Below are 21,863 nucleotides of genomic sequence, written 5' to 3'. Positions count from 1 at the left end.
CTCTTAAAAATACTTAGATATTAATGCTAACTGAAGGGAGAAATTGATGATAAATGCTTGTAGAAAGTAAAAAAATATATTAAAATTTTATCCATATACAACTTCATTTCAATAAGCCTTTAGGGTTTAAGTTACTCTGTGGTAGTGAGTTATATTTACACTTTACTTTTCTGGAACTCATCCAAGAATAAGAATAAAAAGAAGTACTCCTCACCTGCTCTGGTCCCCTATATACGCACTTTTCTTATATGAAAATTCCTGGGGCTGTCAAATGTATAATAATAAACTCATTATCTGGTATCTAGTTTGTAAGTCCATTGCAGATTAGAAGTAGAAAATTGGAAGTAGGGAAAGGAGCTACAGTGAGAATATTGAAGCTGATAGGAGAGTCAGCTATTAAAACTATTAAAAATGACATAAAAACTGAAAATGCACAGCAGTCTAGAGCTTCTCCCCACCTAGATATATCTCAAGGCCATCATATATTAAATGAAGTACGGTACTTAACATTCGTAATGATGATTCTGAGGCATCAAAATAATGCTAAATTGTTTTTATCCCATTCTCTTTTCTTGGTACTTCTAGTACTTCTGTTAGTAAGACATCTTACATTTGTGTGTTCGTTTTCTACTTACAGAGCACCTTCACTTACACTTTTTAATCTTCACAATAACCTGATTAAGTTAGGTGAGACAGATACTCATATCGTTATTTTACAGATAAAGATACAGGTCTGGAGAGGTAACTGAAACAGCCCATTGCAGAGTTAAGAGTGAAATCTTTTGATACCAACTGTCTTTACACCAGATTATTTCTGCAGTAGTGAATGATACAAATATCAATAAGCCTTACTTTTCTAACCTGCTTTATAGTTAAAGCACAATTTTATCAAAAAATTATATTTTACAGTGCTTTTTATCCAAAGTTGGTCAAAAAAAATGGGAGGGGGGGCGTTACTTAATAGAGTGTAACCTAATTATCCAGAAATCCAGGTATGTAGAATGTTCCTGAGATTCACTTGTATTTTGGCTTTTCTATTCAGTCACCAAGTCTTTATCATTTTTCCCTCTGAAATGTTATTCTGAACCCATTGTCTTTTTTTTTTTTAATTTTTATTGGGGTATAATTGATTTACAATGTTGTGTTAGTTTCAGGTGTACAGCAAAGTGAATCTGTTGGACATATACCCACTCTTTTTTAGCTTCTTTTCCCATATAGGCCATTACAGAGTATTGAGTAGAGTTCCCTGTGCTATACAGTAGGTCCTTATTAGTTATCTATTCATAAGTTTATTTTTCACATCTATCACTCTGTTTCTGTTCTGTAGATAAGTTCATTTGTAGCCTTTTTGTAGATTTCACATGTAAGTGATATCATATGATAGTTGTCTCTCTCTGTCTGACTTACTTCACTCAGCATGAGAATCTGTAGGTTCATCCATTTTGCTGCAAATGGCATTATTTTGTTCTTTTTTTATGGCTGAGTAATATACCATTGTATATATGGATAAAGAAGTTGTGAACCCATTGTCTTTTGCTGTTTTCACTGACACTTCACTGCATTCCTGTGTAGTATCCTTTTGCCCGTCTCCATTATCTACAGCCGCCCTTTGATTGACTTCATTTCATCACTGTTGCCAGATTAATCTTTCTTGAGGACTATTTTTATCACATCACTTGTCTTTTTAATAACTTGCCTTAGCTTCTTATGGCCTAAAATATCGAATGCGTGTTCTTAATTTTGACGTTTAAGCCCTCCGTTACTGATATCACATAACACATATGACCTTCAGTTTTATGACTCCCTTGTGTGGTACCTACATACTAGGTAGGAAAAATTCATTAGTTTTTCCTACTTATTACAGTTTATTTCTATTTCTTTGTCATTGTTCCTTTTGCTAGTTTTCTTTGAGACTTCAGGACATTTTTCTGAATTTTTTTAAATAGTATTTGACTCTTAGAACTCTTCAAGCATTCATACCTATACCAACTGCCCTAACTTGTGCATCTTGTGCTTCCTTGGGCAACTGTAGTGCTCTTTCAGTAGTACTGGATTTTGAGTAAGAAAATTTACGTCAGTCTTGGATCAGCTAATTTATACCTTTATGACTTTACACAGTCATTGAACGCAAGACCATTTCAATTTCATTTTAGAAGAATAAGCCAATTCAGTTGCTTTAGACTTGAGTAGTAGAGAAAGTGAAGGCTGTGAAGAAAAGGAGATATTATCTAGCCAAAGGGTATCTATATTTGAAGAAATGTTTTCTGTTTTGTTTTAAGGCTGGAAAAGAATGTTGAGTATATTTATATGTTGAAACAAATGTGCTAGGAAATGATTAAGATCTGCTTTCCATCTCATAGTACCTTTTCTGATTTTTAGTTTTTCTTCTGTGAAAATGAAACAAGTCTTAAAGAAATCTTGATAAATATATCTAACTGTTAAACTTAGATGCTTTGGAATATTAAGATATAAGATTGTGCTTTTCAACCACTTTGCCCTCTATTCTGGGCTTAGCAAGGTTCATTTGTTTACGTATGTATGTGTTTGTTATTTTAGTGTTTGCTATGGACTGAATTTTGTCCCTCCAAAATTCGTGTGTTGAAGCCCTAACACCTCCCTCCCTCCCCCAATGTAACTATCTGGAGAAGGGTTTTTAGGAGGTAATTAAGGTTAAATGAGGTCATATGGATGAGGCCCTAATCCAATAGGACTGTGGCCTTATAAGAAGAGATAGAGGGAGCTCTCTCTCTCTCCCTCCGTTCTCTGCATCCCCCACATGTGAGGACACAGTGGCCATCTGAAAGCCAGGAAGAGAGCTCTCACCAGAAACCAAATCCTTTGAGACCTTGATTGGACTTTCCAGCCTCTAGAACCATGAGAAAATAAATTTCTGTTTTAAGCCACCCAGTCTATGGTATTTTGTCAGCCTGAGCAGATTTAGACAGTATTTAATATGTACTTAGTTCTTTGGTATTTTTATTCTGTGTATATGTTGAAAAAGCCTTTCAGTGTATCCGTAGAAGGGTAATGTTTCCAAATTTCTAAATAATTAGTGTGGTTTCAGATATCATTCTCTGATAGTTTTCCTTTATTTTTAGTCTCCTGGTTGGGTATTATTGAACTTTGAACACTAATTTTTAAGATATTATTTTGTATTTTTTAATGAGATTTGCTTTTAAGGATTTTTCCGCCTTATTGTTTGAGATCCTTTTAATATCTGTGGTGTACCATTTTATAATAAAACAAATAACTTTACTTTCCAGGTTTGGTTTTGAAAGTGTTTTGATTTCTTTGACTTGCTAAAGGCTCTAGATGTGGAGCCTGAGCACCCCCAGAGAGCAATTTCTGTGTTGCTTTATAGTAAGTGACACTGGAATTCAAATAGATGTGGATTGGGGCTTCTAAACTAGCCCTAGTAGCTAAAGTATTCACTTGTTTTTGATGCCCACATGTAAATAAGCTTAAGCAGACTGAAATTCAAAAAATTTATTTTCTACATTTCTGTTTAATTAAGTTTGTTTTTAGTAATAGTTCTGCACTGGATAAACGGTAGTTAATCTGTTTAGCATAATTTAAAATTACTTTGGGAAGTTTCAACAGTTCTTGCATGAAGAAATAGACTTTTGATAAATCAATTCCATAATAATTATTGTTGAGGAGAGTTTATTATTTCATTTAGCCTTTTACATTACTGATCTTCTTTAAAGGGCTGTTCTGACGTAATCTCTTCAGCTAAATCCATTTGCCATACCACAGCTTGTAATTGCTTTAGATTTGAAGAATATGATGAATGACTTTATTATTGACCAGTAGCAAATTTGTCTTAAGTGTTCTTAACCTCGGTATGGCCTTCACTTTTGAATAGTTAAATGATTCAGATGGTAATATTCTCACCTCGGTTGTAGACTTATACAATAACATTTCCTGTTCAAATTTTTATACTTATGCCCAAGATTTTACATTTCCAACTCTAATTTTTCAGATGTAGTAAGTCTAATTATGGTATAGTCATGTAATGAACAAAAATTAACTGAATATCTGAAATGGATCTCCCTATAGATAAGATGGTAAGGATTGTCACCTTCTCCCAATTTCATTACCTTTTGTTAATACAGAAATCCCAGGCTGTTCAACTCTTTTCCTGAATGCTCAGCCTGGTGAAAAATGGAGAAAGAACCCTTCCTAACAAAAATCTTACACGTTCCTTGAATTTCTGAATAAATATGACCTAGAAAACTCAAATATCTAAAGATGATACTTGTTTATCTTCCAATTGGTGTTCCAGTTGGTCAGTTTTTCTAATAGTAGTTATAATGTGTGTCTTATTTTTTGGCCATACCTTTAGAAGACCTTTATCTACACAAAGACTGATAAATACAGGAAAAATGGCAACAGGCAAAGGAGGAAATAAGAAAGAGATGAAACCAATAGAAAAGAAGGTTAGAAATAATAGAAATAACCCTAATGAGAAATTTGTACTAGAGAAAGTTTGACAATTGAGAAGAGAGCCTAGGATATGGTGATAGAAGAGAATAGTTATTAGCTGAGTGCCGGGAAAAGTTGCCAGATAGCTACCTCTGTCTCACATAATAACCCCAAGGCATCCGTGTGCCAGGCTAAAGTATAAGGACTAGTTTAACAGTCTAGAGGCAAAGGGAGTGAGAGGAGGTTTTAGTGTGATGGTAAGTGTAATCATTTAGAGATATCACAGCCTTTATAAGTATATTCTTCATATAGTGTTATACAGTAATTTGAGATGGCAGAGAAGTGCTTTATGCTGCTAAGACAGCTTTTTTATCTTTATTAAGTAAAAAATCTATATGAACAGTTCTTTTGTAAACTTTTAGTTAATTAGCAATTGGGTGTCTTAAATATGACTTATATCAATATGTGACATAATAAAAACACTGTAGTATTTTGGAAAGAACACGAAAATCATAAACTTGAAATCTTGACTTCGTTTTACCTTTAAACTAGCTATATGACCTTGGATAAACTAACCTCTGCAAGTCTGAATTTTATCGTATTTAACATGTTAATAATATCTGAACTGTTTACCACTAAAGGTGATCAAAACTGTAAAAGTTCTATAAAAATTTGAAGTCTACAAAAATATTTTCTCTCCCTGAAAAAGTTTACAACATACAAATGGATATGAAGATATATTTGATAAATCATTTTATTTTTATTCTTTATTATATTCTCTCACACATTTAAAATGTTATCATTTCAAGCATGCTGTGAATTTAAATAAGCCTCTTTTTGTACCAAAGCAAATGCTATTATAATTCTTTTTCAAGTAATCATATATTTTATTTTGTTTTTTATTAAAGTAATGTTGATTTATAACATTATATGTTTCATCTGTACAACATTATATTTCTACTTCTGTATACCCTACAATGTGCTCATCACCAAAATTTATTTACCATTCATCACCGTACAGTTGATCCCCTTTACCCATTTTGCCCTTCCCCCTACCCCCATTCCTCTCTGGTAACCACTACTCTGTTCTCTGTATCTACATGTCTGTTTTTGTTTGGTTTCGTTTGTTCATTTATTTTATTCTTTGTTTATTATTTTTTTATGTTCCACATATAAGCAACATCCCATGGTATTTTCCTTTCTCTGTCTGACTTATTTCACTTAGCATAATACCCTCAGGGTCCATCGATGTTATTGCAGATGGCAAGATTTCATCTTTTTTTATGGCTGAGTAGTATTCCTATATATATATATATATATATATATATATATATATATATATATATATATCTCACTCATATCTTCTTTATTCATCTCTTCATGGGTACTTAGGTGGTTTCCATATCTTGGCAATTGTAAATAATGCTGAAATGAACATGGGGGTGCAGATATCTTTTTGGATTAGTGTTTTCATATTCTTTGGATAAATACCCAGAAGTAGACTAGTGAATCATATGGTAGTTCTAGTCTTAATTTTTTTTTGAGGAATCTCCATACTGTCTTCCATAGTGCCTACACCAATTTACATTCCCACTAACAGTTTATGAAGGTCCCCTTTTCTCCACATCCTCTCCAACACTTGTTATTTGATAGGGATTACATTGAACCTGTAGACTGCTTTAGGTAATGAGGACATTTGACAATGTTAATTCTTCCAAGCTAGGAGCATGGAATATCTTTCCATTTATATGTGTCTTCTTCAGTTTCTTTCAATAATGTCATATAGTTTTCAGTGTACAAGTCTTTCACCTCTTGGTTAAATTATTCCTAGGTATTTTATTGTATTTGTTGCAATTATAAATGGGATTGTTTTCTTAATTTCTGTCTCTGCTAGCTCATTGTTGGCCTGTAGAAATGCAATGGATTTATGTTCCATTCTTTTCCTCTTCACCTTTTACGTTTTTGTTGTCTTAAATTATCCCTTTTTATGTTGTGGGTTTGTTACCAAATGGAGATAGCTGTAGTTATTCTTTTACTTTCTTTTTTTCCCCTTTAACCTTTATACTATAATAAAGTGTTTAAAATCTGTTCTGATAGATGCAATTTTCCAGTTCTGTCTATTTATCACCTCGCTCAAAGTTTTGTATACTTTTTCCATTTTGTTTCTGGTAGAAGTGTTTTTGTTTTGTTCCTGTCAACATCTCTTGTAAGACAGGTTGAGTGTTGATGACCTCCCTCAGCTTTTGTTTGTCTGGGAAAGTCTTTATTTGTCCTTCATATCTGAATGATAATTTTGCTGAGTAGAGTATTCTTGGGTGACAGGTTTTATCTTTCAGTATTTTGAGAGTGTCATTTTACTCCCTCCTGGCCTGTAGGGTTTCTGCTAAGAAATCTGCTGATAGCCTAATAGGGGTTTCTTTGTAGGTTATCATCCTTTTTTCCCTGGCTGCCTTGAAAATTCTTTGTCATTGACTTTTGACAATTTTTTTATATTTCTGGTAGAAGGTCTTTTTGCATTGAGGTAATTAGATGTTCTCTTAGCTTCATGGACTTGTATATCCAGTTTCTTTCCCAAGTCTGGGAGGTTCTCAGCTATAATTTCTTTAAATAAACTGTACTCCCTTCTCCCTCTCTTCTCCTTCTGGGATACCCATTATCCTAATGTTGCCCTTTCTTAAAGAGATGAACAGCTCTCATAGGATTTCCTTTTTTTTTTTTTTTTTTTACATCTTATTTCTCTTTCCTTTTCTATTTGTATCATTTCTATATTTCATCTTCCAGCTCACTAACTCTCTCTTTCATATAGTCTGCTCTATTTCCAGTTCTTTCTAATGCATTATTAATGTTATTTATTGTGTTCTTCAGCTTAAGAATTTGATTGATTCTTGTTTAATTCTTTTTTAGAGTTTCAATCTCTTTGGTAAAGTATTCCACTTGTTAATTAATTGTATTCCTGAGCTCATTAAACTGCCTTTCTGGGTTTTCTAGTATCTTGTTGAATTTATTCATGACAACTATTTTGAATTCTCTATCAGTTAGATTGCAATATTCCATGACTTGAAGTTTAGTTTCTGGAGAATTGTCATTTTCTTTTTGTGGTATGGTGTTACTGTGGTTCTTCATGTTGCTTGAATTGTTCCTCTGCCTGCTCATTTGAAGTTAAATGACAGGTTAAGAGTTAGTTTCCTTTCTTTTGTTTTCTGGTAGGTGGCACTATCACACAAGTTTTTGGCTTCTCTTACCTGCACTGCCTCTATACTTGAGAGTGGCACTTTCCAGCCTCTACCATCTCTGTAAGAGGTGTGGCTTCTTGCCTCCATTATTGCTTCTTGTGCCACCAGGGTTGTTGCTGCCTTGCTTCTTCCAGAACCACTGTCATCCATCAGGATGGTGGTCTCTTTCCTTGTGTCTGGGATCCCCTGAGACACAGACTACACTGTGGGGTGAGTGGTACATTGGTGGGGGAACTGGGGTTGCACAGGCACCTCCACCATGTTTGTTTTTGTAAGGTTTGTGGGTTCCACCACTGTGGATGGTGGGGCAGAGGCTGGGGTCATGGGCACCTCAGCATTGGAGGGGTAGGGTCCCAGGCCCCACTGCCGATGCTGCCCAGTTAGCTGCAGTCATGGTCACTGGTGCCGTTGGTGGCCGGAGTTGTGTGCACCGCCTTCCCTGCTGCTACTAGGTTCTCTGTAGCTGTGGGCTCTGCTGCCATGGTCAGAGGGCCAGGATTGCAAGCACCATCTCTGCTGTTCCCTTGGTTCTGCCTCCTCTATGTGTTTCAGCCCACCCACCGTTAGACGTACAGATGTGTGGAATTCTCTGGTGTCCTGTTGTGTTGGGCAGAGGCACCTTTGTTGAGTTGTGGATGTATTACTGGTTGTAGATTAAAGTGGGGAGACAAAAGTAGTTTTTCATCCTGCCATGTTTCTGAAATCACTCTGTATAATAAATCTTTCAAAAATTATCTTTTATTTCAGATGCTGTCTTCTATTTGAAGTTTTTTTGCTGTTGTTGTTGTTTGCCTTTAGAGTTCTCGTTCAGATTTCTGTTGCCCAAAGGGTGTCTAGGTTTCTAGTTTTTGAAGAGACAACATAGTTTTTGAAGTAAAATGTTTTTTGATTATATGAGTGCGCATGCTTTTAAATTTTTAAAGCAGTTTTAAGGAAGTTTGTTGCTAAGAGAAATCAGGTAGGAACTGCTAAGGAATCTCATGCTGTTCTGACAAGGTGTAGAAGAGATCACAAGGAAAGTAATATAGAAACAAAGCTGAAAAGACTAGGATTAAATGGAACCTACTTAAGGACATTTTGTGAATCTGTGTCAAAATTAAGCTTCCTTATAGATAACAAGAAATGCCAAAGTTAGCAGTAATCAAAACAGGATATATGTTTATTTAGTTTTCATGTAAAAGACATCTGAGTTTTGGCAATTTGAGGCAGATATGATGACTCTGTAGATTTTGGGGGAGCCACAACTTTTTTATCTTGGCATTCTAAGCTTCAGCCATCATGTGCACATTCTAATCAGCAGGAAGGAGTCTGTTAATTTTGAAGTTTGTTCTCAATTTAGTTTTCATTTCAATTTTCAGTGTTGGATTTGGAAATACAGTCAATTTCTGTATATTGGTTTTATATCTTTTGACCTTGCTAAGTTCTCACTTGTTAATCATAGTAGTTGTTTTACAGATTCCTTCGGGTTTTATATGCAAACAATTATGTCATCTGCAAATGAAAACAATTAGTTCTTTTTGTCTACTCTGTCTGCCTTTTATTTCTTTTTCTTGCCTTATTGTAGTACCTCCAGTTAGGTACTGAACAGAAGTGATGAGTGAGAACATCCTTATCTTGTTCCACATGTTAGTGGGAAATACATATTTCATCCTTAAGATTGATTTAGCTCTATAGTATTTTGATGGTTGCCATTTATCATACTGAGGAATTTCTATTTTATATCTAGTTTTCTAAAAGGTTTTTTTTTCATTCTTAAGTTGTCAATGAACATTGATTATTCATAGTACTTGGCATTTGATTACATATTTATTTATTGTCTATTTCCCTCATGGGACATCATTTCTGTCTTGTGCACTACTGTACATTGAGAATCTAGCATAGTACCTGGTACTCTGTATGTATTCAAAAAATACTTGTTACATGAACGAATTTTAAACATCCGTGAGTTGCTTGATCAGACTCTGAAGAGAGAGAGAGAACTTGTACTTTACTGCTGGAACTGCATGATCATAGCACTTTATCGCCACATGGTGATATATATATAAATTGCAGTAAAAGCTTCTTGGGAGGTGAATAAACTTATGAGAACTAAAACTGCAAATGATTGGGCTGATGTGACAGGTATAATTTCAAATAAACATATACTCATTATATATAACAAGACTGTGTCTGAGATTTAGCAAATATTTTTCACATTTGGTAGGTGCTGAAGTGTTTTCTCTTTTCCTGGATGCTAGAAAAGGATGAAGGATCAGCTTAACTACACATGTTAAAGAAACAGAATAAATTGTGAAAGTTGACACAAGTAGAGTGAGAGCAAAGGCATTTCTATATTTGCATTCCTGCTCTGTCAGCATTTCCTTGCTATTAGGTGTTAGCCAAATTTGAATTTTAAACAACAGGGATTTTCCAGCTTCTTAATTTCTTGTGCTAAATATTTAATATATTTCAAGAAAGTCCATCTTACGGCCGAGAAGGAAACTTTAGGTTTGTTCTTAAATATCCAATCCAACTAATTCTGTAGAATTAGTTCTATGGAATTCACTGAGACATAAATGTAGAACAGAGTGGGATTTATCTGTTTTATCAGGCAGCATCTTCGAATGAAACCGTCTATCCTATATACTGGTATGATTACCAATGTGTATTTTCACTTCTTAGCCTCCCTTAAAAAAAAAGAACCATATGCCACATATATGTTAATAAATTTTTTTAAATGCAGTTCAAATATTAAAACTTTCTTATTTATGTTAAATGGTCAATCTTGTAAAATATATTTTTACATGAAGGTTAGCCCTTCTTATGATCAAAATACCCTAGGGCGATAGTATTGGGAGTACTGTTTTAGTAATAAAGATTATAGTATGAATAAGTTCCTTACAAGGCCCCATGATGGTAATACCCCTAGATTTTGTCATTAAAGAAAACTGCTGAGAGGCAATAATTTTTTTTTTGTATGTGTCCCATTTTCATTAATGCATGGTAATTGATGGAGTTGCAGTGACTTGTAGCAGTAATGAGTTCTAAACATAATAATGCACTCTTTTCTAATAAGTGAGCACTGCTGGGTTTTAAAAGCATACTAAATCAGTTGCTTTAGTATGAATTTATTAGTTTTTTTCAGCATTAGCTTTAATAGTAGTTATTTACATAAGCGTACATCCCATTAACTGCCATCAGGGCTGGAAAACATGCTGAACTGTTCATATTTTCATATAATTATTGAACATAATGGTTTCATTTGCATTTCTAAACAGTGATGTTTCTGTCAGCCTTGGAAATAGTGTCTTTACGCAGTCCCTATTTCACATCCACTTATTTGACATCGTTAAATTTTATGCTAATGTGCTTCCCTAGAATATCATCAGTAGGACAGATGCTTGTGCTTTAATATACAAATCAGGGATGCTTTTCCATCCCCCCAATGGCAAAGGAAATTTTTAAAATCTGCACTTTTAGATATAGAGTCTGTCTCCGTATAAATAGGTTTATGAAATAAAACTTTTAGGGTTAAATGTTATAATCTGGTTTTCTCTTCAAAATACTTCATTATGAATAGCTATTTACCTGACTAAGGTTAGTTTTGTTGTCTTGAATGAGGCGATGAGTCTTAGTAAAGATCTTGTTGCTTATGAATATTTAGAATTCTGCTTCTGAAATGTTGATATTGAGATGCACGCTTTTCAGTGCCTTTGCATATATCAGGCCACAGCGTTAGTTTTGGAAGTATTCCCTGTATTTTTGTTCCTTTAGTTTCAGAACCTAGATTGTAATACCTCATGGTGGAAGCTGTTATGTTAATGCTCTTGGGCATCTAAGCTTTTTGTACGCACTTAGAAAATGCTCAATGTAAAAAATAAGTCACTTGGTGGGGGAGGGGTACAGGATGGGATGCCAAGAGCATGTCAGTGAGGTAGCAGAACTAATATGAAAGGACAGGTTTTCTGGAAAAACTCAGTGCCTTTTGGACATCTATGTGTACTATCAGCTTTTATTTCTCCAACATTGTGGATGCTTTTGTGAATGCTGTCAATTGGACAGCTGGCTGGAAAAGTTTAAACAGGAACAACCAATTAAAGAATTGTTTTCGGAGTTAATTCAGGTCTTTTGGGGATTACCACTTTTTTTTTTTTCCAGCCCTTTCTTTTCTTGTGTTCTTACAGCTCAAGGTGGCATTTTATTGTTGACTCTTAGTGGACCTGCAGCGCCAGAGCTGACTCTGCAAAGTTCACAATGCAAGGTTGGCATTCTGGCAAGATAGGCTAAAGAAAAATCTTCAAGAGCTCTTGCCCCAAATTACTTGCTAAAAATATTTTAGAACTGATAGAGCATAAAACTGATGCAGCATAAAAGGATTATTTGCATAGAAATGTTATTTGGCTTAAACAGGTCAGGAGGCAACTGAAATTTGGGGGAATTTCCAGGGAAGGAGTATGATAAGGGCTGTGAAGAAACTACTATGGAGGTGGAGCTTCATAGCTATTCAGTTTTACCCCAACTTTTTAATGAATTTTGTCTGAGATTAGTACTTCTCACAGCAATGGGATCCTCTGAACTATGGTATTGAAAACATTGCTCGTGCCCTTCTGCCTAGGGAAAATGTAGCCTTCATAGTTGCCAGGTAGACATTGTATGTGAAAAATTTTAGAAGGTTCTTAATATCTAGCCTTATTATAAGCAAGGTGATATTTTCAGCTATTTATAAAACTATTTGTGATTGCATTCTTTAGCAATGAAACTCTTTTTGGTGGGGTGCAGTTTTTCACAAAACTAAAGAAATACATTCCCTGTCACCAAAAAATACCATTTATCTTTTTCCTCCCTGTGCACATTTCTCTCTTTTCTGGAAAGATTTAATGATGAAATGAAAATTTCATCCGCCTATTGAGTTTTAAAGTGTCATGATATTTAATTTGACAATTTGCCCCTGAATGTCTCTGTTGCTCTAGAACTTTACTACCTTCAAGGTTGCAAAGGGGGTGTGTTTTAAGTGCTATGTGACTGGTTTCCAAGCCCTGACTTGAGAGTATAAAAGAATTCTAAATTTTGTTTTACGACAGTCTCTTTGTAGGTTTCTTATAAAGTTAAAAATTTGAGACCAGTCAGGTATTTTCCATAATGTGCCAGCCAGTAGGAGGACATTACCTGTTTGGTTATACTTATTTTCTCTTTTATGGCTGGGGGAACACAATTACCACCACCCTTAAAGAGATGGTGCAAGTGCTTTGAAATAAACATCAAGCACTGTGAGATGCCTGAGTGCCACATGTTGTGCAAAACTGCAGGGACTCTTCGGCATCCACTGTGTTGCACCTGTTTAAGGAAACTTTAATTTACGGTATTTGATTTTTCAGTTCATATATTTTATTTATTTTTTCATTGCTGGGTATGACAGTAATTACTCTTAAAATTGTCTAGCCTGAGATATTTACAAATATATATCTGTTAATCTTTCCTCAGCTATATGATTAGTGCTAGTATTTGAGGACATGGGGGAGCTTTGGAATACTTGAAAATTAATGCCTTACTTAATTAAAAACTTTTAACCTATTTTCCTGATTTCAAAAACAGTACATGTACATTATGGGATATTTTGGAATAATGCAGAATATTGCTTTATTCTTGAAATCATCAGTGTGGTATATTCATGTTTTCCTAGTTCATCATTTAATCATCACTTGAGTAGCTAAATGGATGCAAGTAAGTTTATATAATTTGACATTACAATGAAAGAATTTTTTAGCTCTCTTACCTTTAATATTGTATGAATTAATTCTATTTTATTTAAGTAAAATATTAAACATCTGTTTTAAACACAACAGAAAAGTCAGCCAAAAGATGTTTAATGGTATATATTTACAGTAATACTTGCCAGTTCAATTGTATAATGGTATTTGTGAAAGTTCTCTGCTCAGTTTTGTGGTTATGCTTAGGTCTTTCAAGTGAGGAGGGTGGGGGAGAACCCAAAAGAAAGAGAAATCTGAAATTGATGTGATTTTAAGGGAAATGTTGGGAAAAGAAAATTTCCATGGAGCTCATATAGTGCTCAGAACACCTGTGCTTTACTAAGCCAGGTGGTTAGATGGCTCCGTGATGTGTGTAAATAACTCTTTAAACTTCAGGTTCCTTCTCTGAAAAGTGAGGGTCATAATAGTATTTATTTCGAGGAGTTGTTTTGAAGGTTAAATGAAATAATTCATATGACTAAACACATTAGAATCACTCAGAAAACTTCCTGGAAGCAGGCAATGCTAAAGTGATCCTGGCTTGCTTTATTCACTTTCATCTTCTAGTCCCTTGCTACTCCAAGCACACTCCATGGACTTGTAACGTCAGCATCCCCAGCAATACCTGGAATCTTGTTAGAAATGCAGAATCTGGGACTTCCCTGGTGGTCCAGTGGTTAAGATTTCGCCTTCCAATGCAGGGGGTGCAGGTTTGATCCCTGGTTGGGGAACCAAAAAACCAAAACATAAAACAGAAGCAATATTGTAACAAATTCTGTGAAGACTTTAAAAATGGCCCACATCAAAAAAAATCTTTAAAAAAAATGCAGAGTCTTAGACCTCATGCCAATTTTACTTTTTCAGAATCTGCATTTTAACAAGACCCCTGTATAGTAAAGTAGTGTTTGTACTGATTTCTTTCAATAAGGAATGTTTAGTGTAAGAGATATGAGCAGTGGATAAATAAAAGCTTTTGCTTTCTTTTCTCAGTTCTCACTTTCCAATTAATAGCTTTGGAAAATGAAGGGATGTGTATATGAGAGGAGTGTATTGTATTAACTTGTATTCTGCTGCTGTTAGGTGGGTTATTCTACAAGTGTCAGGTGTGTGCTGTAAAGCTTCTCTATGCCTATTGATTTTTCATCTACTTGTTTTATCAATTATTGAGAAAGAGGAATTGAAATCTCTGAGTATAATTGTGGATTTATCTATTTCTCCTTGAAGTTCTGTCAGTTTTTGCTTCACGTATTTGGAAGATCTGCTTTTAGTTGCACAAAAGTTAAAGATTATCTCTTCCTGATGAATTGACCCCTTTATCATTATGAAATGACCTTCTTTATTCCTGGTAATATTCTTTGCTCTGAAATCTACATTGACTAATATTTCTTGAGCTACTCCAGCTTCTTTTGATTAGTGTGATCATGGTATATTTTTTGTATCCTTTACGTTTTAACCTAATTGTGTCTTTATATTTAAAGCACATTTCTTGTAGCCAGCACATAGGTGAGTCTTGCTTTTTAATCCAATCTGACATCTGTACCTTTTAATTAAGGTATTTAGACCATTTACATTTTATGATTCTTGATATGTTGGTTTTGAGTTTATCATTTTGCAATTCGTCTTATTTGATCTTTGTTCTTCTTTTCCTTTTTTTCTGCCTTTGGATTAATTGAATAATAAAAATTTTATCTCCTTTGTTGGCTTATTAGTTATCACTTTGTTCTTTTTGGTATTTAATGGTTGCTCTAAGGTGTATATATTCACCTAACTATTAACAGTCATCCTTCCAATGATGGATTATACCATTTTAACTACCTTACAATAGTGTAATACCATTTCTCACTCCCTGATCTTTGTACAGTTGTCAAGATACATTTTAATTTTATACCCATACCTTATTTTTTGTGTTAGAAATCAGTTATCTTTAAGGAGGTTTAAATAATAAGACAACATATATTTACCCTTGTAACTACTGCCAGTGCTCTTCATGTAGTCCATATTTCTGTTACCACTTCCTTCTGCCTGACAGACTTCCATTAACAATTATTGTTGGTATGAATTCTTTGTTTTTGAATATATGAAAAAGTCTTTATTTTTCCTTCATTTTTGAAGTTTTTTCCCTTAAGTTCATTAAAAATGTTGCTCCGCTATCATTACACAGTCATTTCTACCAATGAGCAGTGGTTGCCCTTTGTCTTACTGACCACCTTCCTTTTTGCCTCTAAGCACAGCTCATTCACTGTCTCCCATATCTGCAAATTATTGCATAACATCTCATCATTGCTGATAAGTACTTATTGATGTTTTTGCAGGGCCTAAAACTTCATTACTTTTTATCACTTAATAGTACTACATTGTATGGATGTACCACAGTTAGTTAATCTACTCATTTATTAAAGGATATCTTGGTTGCTTCTGTTTTTTGGTGATTATGAATAAAGCTATTATAAACATTTACAGACAAGTTTTGTGTGGACATAAGTTTTCAAAACAATGAGGTAAATATCTAGGAGAATGATTCCTGGATTGAATGGTAAAAACTATGTTTAGATTTGTAAGATACTGCCAAATTCTCTTGCAAAATGGCTGCAACATTTTACATTATGACCAGCAGTGAATTAGAGTTACTCTTGCTCTGCATTCTCACCAACTGTTGTAATTTTCAGTGTTTTTGGACTTTAGCCATTCTAATAGGTATGCAGTGATAGCTCATTGCCCTTCCTTAATGACATTAGATTTTAATCATGTCTTGATATGCTAATTTGCCACCTGTCTATATTCTTTGGTGAGGTGTCTGTTAATATCTGTTGCCTATTTTTTTTTAACATCTTTATTGGAGTATAATTGCTTTACAATGTTGTGTTAGTTTCTGCTGTATAACAAAGTGAATCAGCTATATGTATACATATATCCCCATATCCTCTCCCTCTTGGATCTCCCTGCTGCCCTCCCTATCCCACCCCTCTAGGTGGTCACAAAGCACTGAGCTGGTCTCCCTGTGCAATGCAGCTACTTCCCACTAGCTGTCTATTTGACATTTGATAGTGTGTGTATGTCAGTGCTACTCTCTGACTTTATCCCAGCTTCCCTTCCCCGTGCCTGTGTTCTCAAGTCCAATCTCTACGTCTGCGTCTTTATTCCCGTCCTGCCCCTAGGTTCATCAGAAACATTTTTTTTTTTTTTTAGATTCCATAATATGTGTTAGCATATGGTATTTGTTTTTCTCTTTCTGACTTACTTCACTCTGTATGACAGACTCTAGGTCCATCCACCTCATTACAAATAACTCAATTTCGTTTCCTTTTATGGCTGAGTAATATTTCATTGTATATATGTGCTACATCTTCTTTATCCATTCATCTGTCGATGGACACTTAGGTTGCTTCCATGACCTGGCTATTGTAAATAGTGCTGCAATGAATATTGGGGTGCATGTGTCTTTTTGAATTGTGGTTTTCTCTGGGAACATGCCCAGTAATGGGATTGCTGGGTCATATGGTAATTCTATTTTTAGTTTTTTAAGGAACCTCCATACTATTCTCCATAGTGGCTGTATCAGTTTACATTCCCACCAACAGTGCAAGAGGGTTCCCTTTTTTCCACACCCTCTCCAGCAGTTGTTTATAGATTTTCTGATGATGCCCTTTCTAAGTCGTGTGAGGTGATACCTCATGGTAGTTTTGATTTGCATTTCTCTAATAATTAATGATGTTGAGCAGCCTTTCATGTTCCTCTTAGCCATCTATATGTCTTCTTTGGAGAAATGTCTATTTAGGTCTTCTGCCCATTTTTGATTGGGTTGTTTGTTTTTTTAATATTGAGCTGCATGAGCTGTTTATATATTTTGGAGATTAATCCTTTGTCCATTGATTCGTTTGTAAATATTTTCTCTCATTCTAAAGGTTGTCTTTTCATCTTGTTTATAGTTTCCTTTGCTGTGCAAAAGCTTTTAAGTTTCATTAGGTCCCATTTGTTTATTTTTGTTTTTATTTCCATTACTCTAGGAGGTGGGTCAAAAAAGATCTTGCTGTGATTTATGTCAAAGAGTGTTCTTCCTATGTTTTCCTCTAAGAGTTTTAGAGTGCCCGGTCTTACGTTTAGGTCTTTAACCCATTTTGAGTTTATTTTTGTGTATGGTGTTAGGAAGTGTTCTAATTTTAGAGCTTTAAATTGTTATCTGTAGGAGGGTTGGTTCAAATCAAACTACTTCACAGTTACAGGAAATGTGATTCTCCTTATTTTCCTTTTGATTTATGTAACATCTATAGTGATACCTCTTCTCTTATTCCTTATATTGGTAATTAGTGTTTTTCCTTTTTTTCTGTTAGTCTTGCAAAGGTCTTACCAATTTTATTAATATTCAGAAAGCCGGTGTTTGGCATTCTTAATTTTCTTTCATGTCTGTTTTCTATTTTCTTGATTTCTGTTCTTATATTTATTCTTTCCTTCCACTGACTTTGGGCTTAATTTGCTAATCATTTTCTAGCATCTGAAGATAGAAACTGAGATCATTGTTTTTAAGCCTTCATTCATTTTTAACATAAGCATTTAAATACATAGATACCCATCTAAGCTCTGATTTAGCTGCATTCCACAAATTATGAAATACTGTATTTGCATTATCATTCAGTTTGAAATACTCTTGAATTTAAAAAAATATTTTTTTTGACATGTGAGTTATTTAGAAGTATATTGTATTGATTTCTAATTTAATTCCTTTATGCTTACAGCACATACTCTGTATAATTTTACCCTTTAAAATGTAATGAGACTTGTACAGGCATACCTCATTTTATTGTACTTTGCTTTATTGCGCTTCAAAAATATTGCATTTTTTACAAGTTGAAGTTTTGTGGCAAACCTGCATTGAGCAAGTCTATCAGTGCCATTTTTCCAACATCATTTGCTCACTTAATGTCTCTGTGTCACATTCGATAGTTCTCACAATATTTCAAACTTTTTTTATTATTGTTGTATTTGTTATGGTGACCTGTGATCTTTGACGTTACTATTATGACTTGTTGGAGGCTCAGATGATGGTTAGCATTTTTTAGCAATAAAGTATTTTTTAATTAAGGTATGTACTTTGTTTTTTTAGACATAATGCTATTGCACACTTAATAAGTTACAGTATAGTGTTAATATAACTTTCAAATGCACTGGGAAACTGAAAAGTTTGTTGGACTCGCTTTATTACAATGTTTGTTTTATTGCAGTGGTCTGGAACCAAATCCCAAGTATCTCTGAGGTATGCCTGTATTACAGCCCAGTATGTAGTATATGTTGAAGAACATTCTATGTGCATTTGTTAAGCATATATAGTTTACAGTTGTTGGGGTAGTGTTTTTTTCAATTTTATTGTCAGTTGTATCAAGGTGCTTGATGGTATCATTTGAAGCAGTGTTACTAGGGATATATATATACCTTTATTATTGTTATATGTGCATGATGGATTTATCCTTTTATTATTATGAAATTTTCTTCTATATCTGTGGTAATACTTCTTCTCTTGAAATCTATTTTATTTGACATTGATATGGTCGCAACTCTCTTAAGCTTACTGTTTGCATAATATATCTTATTCATTCTTCATACTTATAATCTATAATATCTGTTACTTTTATTTCCAGTGCCTCTCTTATATATAGCATATAGTTGGGTATTTTTTTATCCAGTCTGACAATCTCTGTATTTAATCATGAGTGCTTAGTCGATTATATTTATTTAGTTACTGGTATGGTTGAATTTAGGTCTTCCATTGTGCTGTTGGCTTACCCTTTGTTATATTTGTGTTTTGTCTCTGAGGCAGCTTTCTTGCCTTATTTTGAGTTAGTTGAATATTCAGTATATTGTATTGATTCCTCTATTGGAATTTTAGCTTTACCACTTTACATTATTGTTTAAGTTGCTCTAGGGATTACAGTATGAACATTAAATTATCAAAATCTACATAGAGTTAATATTGTACTATTTCTTGTTAAAGGAACCTTGCAAAAGTAGAATAACATTTACGCTCTACCTTGTGAACCTTAATTTGTTTCAGTTTTTGTAGATCATAAAAAGTTTTGGTCTTTGTTCAGACACTAAAATAAGTTATTTGGAAATAGTTTACATCTTTCAAATCTTGCTTTTAACTTTTATTAGAGTATATCTATGTCAACCTTTATTCTAGGGTTAAGTCACCATTATTAAGGTGTGACCTCTCTGAGGAGCCTATCAAATACCTTTTGTATTACATAGTTTCTCTACTGTGGCTGATGGGAATGCTGCCTGTTTTCATCCCTGTGTGACCTCTGGGATTGTCTAGCCTTCTGTTTTCCCAGTGGTTCCTTCACTGACTTCATGGTGTTTCACTTCATCAGTATGCAGATTAGTACTCAGCCAAAGATTACATCCCTCTGCAGCTCTCCAGAACACTCTCTCTGTGCAGCTTCTTCTTCCCTGGTACTAACCATGTGAATACTAGCATCCACGGCCTGCCTGTATGTCAGTCTCTTACTTAACTCAGCAAGCCTACCATGTTCAATAGAGATTTCCTCTCACTGTGCTGTGGCCTGGCAACTTCCTTTAAGCAGAAAGCTTAGGTAAGTATAGGGCTTACCTAACTTAAAATCTTTTCCCTGGCACTGTAATCCTGCTCTGTTCATTGTCCATCATCTGAACACAGTTATTTCATATATATTGTCCTCTTTTCTAATTACTCATGACAGGAGGGCAATTTTTGTCCCAACTCTTCCTTCATGGGTAGAAGCAGAAACTCCTGAAAACACAGGTTTTGTTTGTTTGTTGGTTTTTTGTTTATTTATTTTTGGCTGTGTTGGGTCTTCATTGCTGTGTGCAGGCTTTCTCTAGTTGCAGCAATTGGGGGCTACTCTTCGTGTGGTGTGCAGACTTCTCATTGAGGTGGCTTCTCTTGTTGCAGAGCATGGGCTCTAGGTGCGCGGGTTTCAGTAGTTGTGGCACGCAGGCTCAGTAGTTGTGGCTTGCAGGCTCTAGAGCGCAGGCTCAGTAGTTGTGGTGCACGGGTTTAGTTGCTCTGCGGCACGTGGGATCTTCCCGGACCAGGGCTTGAACCTGTGTCCCCTACACTGGCAGGTGGATTCTTAACCACTGCGCTACCAGGGAAGTCCTTGAAAAGACAGTTTTTATGGTCATGATTACCAGAGAGTTTTTTCGTAGTTCAGGTTGAATGAAATTTTAGATATAGTTTTCCCTTAGGTCATCTAAGGTCTTAAATTTAACAGATATCCAGCTTACAAGTTTAGTATGACTTGTCTGGTCCATTCTTTTCACTATCAGAATCTTCCAAGATTCATATAAATTCTTGGATTTTGACAAGCTACCTACTTATGGTTGCATTTTTATTCTAGGAACCCACTCCTAGTACTCATTTTCCCTTATTCATGTTTTTATCAAAGTACTTACACTTAGTTTATTTCAGATGTGTGGTTTGGAAATTTTTGAAAATACTTTTTAATAGAGACAACCTGTATTATTTAGTCAAGTCATAGAATTTCATTTTATTTTATATTTTAGAAGATTACATAGATCTCAGCAGGATAGGGATAGCATTTAACACCATTCTTAGGTTTTTTTCAGGCATTGATGCCATGTCTTTTTTTGCTGTGTTTTGAATGTTAATTGTCTACACTTACCTCCTGATCATAGACTTCTTGAGTAGGCAGGGTCTGCTTTCTCTTCCTTTCATCCTCTGTATGGTACCATACTTTGATTTAGTCCAAACATGTTTGCCTACCTCTCCTAACCCCATCTTTCAGTTGGCAATTTCGTTGCCTCTTTAAGTGAAGGGTGGAGTTGATGAGCTATTTTTCAGTAATTGAAGATTTTATATTTGGGGTCTGCATCATCCTGGAAAAACAGTCATGAAGAATCCATCATGTTACAGATTCCTTCTGATTCAGGTATTGAGAAGTTTCTTGGTATTTTGCCACAGGGGTTAAATGTGGTTCTCTGTTAAGACTTAATAGGCTGCTTTTTCATTAGTTCAAATTTAGTAGGCTGGCCTGTGAATGCCCTTCTGAATTGGTTACATTTAAAAATGTTTACATTTGGACTTGTTGAGGTAATATTTCTTCCTTTTATGCATGCCTTTGTAAAAGGGAAACACTTTTTAGTTCAATAGAAGTCTAAAAAAGGTAGACTGTTTCATATTTAATAGAGAACACAAGTGTTGAGTTAATGAGCATATGACTATACTCAGGTTTCATCCTTTAAGTCAGTTAGGTTGGAAATGTATTTCTCATAATAGAGATTATTTGGGGGACATTTTACACACTTCCCTGAGAGGAGTCTTGTTGCCTTTTGGTTTGTTATCGTAATTCTACTCTTATTGTTTGCGTAGTATTGCAATATATGATATATGTTAATATATTTACAAATCGATTGCTGGACATTTATCGTACTCCCATTTTTATTCTCATATATGTAAATTATTTTGAAAGAATATCCTTTTGTCATC

The 21,863-nt window shown here is 34.6% G+C and overlaps 1 protein-coding gene across 12 annotated transcripts in view; it reads left to right on the top strand.

Moving 5' to 3' along the window:
* The window catches only part of KIAA1328, a 382,354-nt gene that overhangs the window by 69,883 nt on the left and 290,608 nt on the right, over nucleotides 1–21,863 (top strand). The window contains exon 1 of one of the 12 annotated variants that reach the window (XM_082354292.1): nucleotides 1,289–21,863. This exon is cut by the window's right edge and continues 20,530 nt beyond it. The exons of the other annotated variants lie outside the window; for them this stretch is intronic. The gene's annotated coding sequence lies outside the window, so the exon portion shown is untranslated. Of the gene's footprint in view, nucleotides 1–1,288 lie in introns of those variants that run through there. 12 annotated transcript variants of the gene reach the window in all.

Source organism: Balaenoptera borealis (assembly GCF_965194805.1).
Source record: "Balaenoptera borealis genome assembly, chromosome: 14".
Taxonomy (NCBI): Eukaryota; Metazoa; Chordata; class Mammalia; order Artiodactyla; family Balaenopteridae; genus Balaenoptera; species Balaenoptera borealis.
Note: the sequence above shows the minus strand (reverse complement) of the source record. Positions and strands in the feature narration are given on the sequence as shown.